Source organism: Loxodonta africana, chromosome X (genome assembly GCF_030014295.1).
Source record: "Loxodonta africana isolate mLoxAfr1 chromosome X, mLoxAfr1.hap2, whole genome shotgun sequence".
In the NCBI taxonomy this organism is placed as follows: Eukaryota; Metazoa; Chordata; class Mammalia; order Proboscidea; family Elephantidae; genus Loxodonta; species Loxodonta africana.
The window spans coordinates 31,096,316-31,099,632 of NC_087369.1; positions in this window are offsets into that span (position 1 = coordinate 31,096,316).

The window sequence follows — 3,317 nt, forward strand, 5'->3', positions numbered from 1 at the left end:
CCAATAGCTGTGTGGTAGTATCTTATCACTATTTTGATTTGCAATTCCCTAATGACACAGGATACTGTTTTGTTTATATGTACACAGAGTTTAAGTGGAAAAACAAAAGTTTTTAAAACTTTTTTTTTTGCCACATGCAACAATCATCAAATATTGTAGGTCTATAATAAACATAAATCCACTTTTTGTTAAGAGTTGCAGTAAGCTTCTTCAATATGTTGCATTTTAAACACAGAGAAATGTGATAAGGGTCAGATATTGGCAGGAAGAACTCACAAAGGAGAGCAAATGAACTCAGCTAGGATCATGTTTGCATCCTGAAAGAGTGATGATGGAACATATTTACTTTTCCTCCCTGGCTTTGCCACGTGCCTCATCCAATCTGCTGACTTCGGAACCCACAAAGTTTCTTTGGTATGAGCTTTTGCAGCTGGAATTACAGCGGAGGGTATGATGAATACAGAAGGAGTAAGAAAGGTGAATTAGAAAAGTGGCAGATGGAAACTGCATATTGTTTTTTATTTATGCTTTCTATTCTTCTGCACAGTGCACTTTCCATCTTAGCTGGTCAGGTTCATCCATTTACTGATTTTCTCCTGTCACCGAATAAGTATGAGCTGTATTGAATTTCACAGAATTTTCTGGCAGAGTATGGAACATTTCAATTTCCCCAATGATTCCCAGTAATTTTAAGTTTGGAATTATTAGGTATAATAATTCAGTTAATAATAACTGAATTAAGTACAATAAAAAAAACAAAAAAATTCAGCTAATAATAACAGAATTATGCATAATAGTTCAGTTAAGGCTATAGTTAGCAGTATAACTCTAACTATTTAATGGCTTGTAACAATAAAGGATAAGACAGAACCAACTAGGCGCCACTGTTTAATGCTAATCCTGCATTATTGACTTTGATTTTTCACAGTAATCCTCTGAGGGAGGGACTATTACTCTGCCCATTTTACAGATGAGAGGACTGAGGCATGGAGGTTTTGCATATTAGTAATTTGTCCAAGGTTGGGCATCTGGTAAGAAGTTGAGCTGAGCTTCAAACACAGGCAGTAGTTTTACTCCTGAGTGATTCACTTAACCACCTTCATTCTGTAATTCTTCTGGTCTGTCTTTGCAGACAAGTATCTGCTAATGGCAAAGGAGTCCTGGTGGCTCCATGGTTAAGCAATCGGCTGCTAACCCAAAGGTCAGTGGTTCGAACAAACCAGAGGCTCTGTGAGAGAAAAGACCACGTGATCTGTTCCCCTAAAGATTTCAGCCCAGGAAACCCTATGAGGCAGTTCTACTCTGTCGTATAGGGTTGCTGTGATTTGGAGTCGACTCGACAGCACACAACAATAACATCAGCTAAGGCCAGGGATTTTCAGAGCTGTAGCTGGCTACCTGAGGCAACTCTGTCTGAGCCCCTTTTCTAGGAATCTGTCTCAGCCACCATTCCTCACAAGATGGGTAGTTTCTGTACCTTGCTAAAGCTGAGAGCAAGGCCTAGTCTCTTGAAGTACATTTAGTTGTTCTTGTTGATGATAATGTTATGGAAATGGACTTTTCCTATGCATCTTTGCAATTCCACTGATCTCTTATTTAGCTGCCTTGAAGGTGTCTTTATATTGCTGTTCACATGGTTTCTGATTAAAACCCCATGAAACTGTGCACCGACTGGAATACAAAATCTAACCCAAGGTAGCTTATTGTAATTTCTTGTTTAAACTTTTAAAAACACTTTCCTTATTTCAAGACATTATGGACTAACTTGATTATAATAAATGAATGTAGTGTTTAAGGATAAATTTTTAAAAAGATAAAATTGTGACTCATAAAGATATAAAATGAACATGTGTCGAAACTTTTATTTTAGCTCATTAATTAATGAGGGAGCTGCAAAAGATGTTACAGCTTGTTCAAAAGTGATGTCAATGAACCACAAATTTACATGCAGGAAAGGAATATCAAAATGAATTTGCCACAATTAGTCTATTCCATAGAATATAATCAGTTGCATTTTACATGTTTGTGGTCAAAAATTATTCACATTGCTGTTAGTTTTCTGGAGGTTGACTTTTATCTTCACAGAGTTGTAAGATAGCCTATTCAAAGAACAGTGCACATTTGCATAGGATCAGATAATTGCCAGAGGCTCCAGCATTCCATTGAACCTATACCCAGTAATCTCTTTTGCTCATCCCGGAGTCTCAAATTTTTCCTTAAAGTAATATTATATGGACACATTTATGAACATATCTCTTCTACAGAATAGAGTTCATTCTTTCTGTTACCCATGAAATATTTTGTTAGGGCTTACTATATACTGGGAACAGCTTAATGAGCTTTTTAAACAGACCAGGTAGTAAAAGCGTATGTGTGTGTGTGTGTGTGTGTGTCTGTCTGTCTGTCTGTCTGTCTGTATATCCGGAATCTATTTTCAGCGTTTTTATTACTGACACGTTAACGTGAATCTTATGGCTGAGGGGATTGGAAATTGTTACAGTGAGAAAATATTTGGCACAATGTGGATTATTAGGATGATTCAGATTTAGAAATGTATCTTTTTGACTTGTAGAATTAGAATGATGGCAAATAATCCAAATTCTTGAAAACTTTGAGATAATTTGATTATGTGAAACATTTTCTAAGGGATTTTTAAAAGATGCACGTACATGTATATACACTTATAAAAAGCAGTGCTTTTTATAAAGCAATTCAATATAATGACTTATAGCAAAGATCACATTATATGCTACTGTAGTTCTTAGGCATTTTCTGTCTACGCTAGTATTCTGCTTTTATATCCTAAAATGTTGTTGTAACTATTTTTCCAAGTGATTCAGTTCTTCAGAAACATTTGTGAAGGCTGAATCATCTTACAGACATTCTCTTACAATTTTTTGTAACAGTCCTATGTATTACTAATTAGATAATTTAATAGCGCTTTGATAGACATCTCTTTACAGAAATCTCTGTCTGGATTTATGATTATTTATTTAAAGGTAGTTATCTATTTCTGAGTAACAAATTACCACAAATTTAGAAGCTTAAACCCATTGCCATCGAGTCGATTCTGACTCATAGCAACCCTATAGGACAGAGTAGAACTGCCCCATAGAGTTTCTAAGGAGCACCTTGTGGGTTCAAACTGCCAACCTTTTAGTTAGCAGCCATAGCTCTTAATCATTACGCCACCAGGGTTTCCTTTAGAAGCTCAAAACAACAAAAACTTGTTACCTCACAGTTTCTACGGGTCAGGAGCCTGGGCACAACTTAGCTGAGTCTTTTGCTCAGGGTCTCTCAAGGCTGCAATCATATAT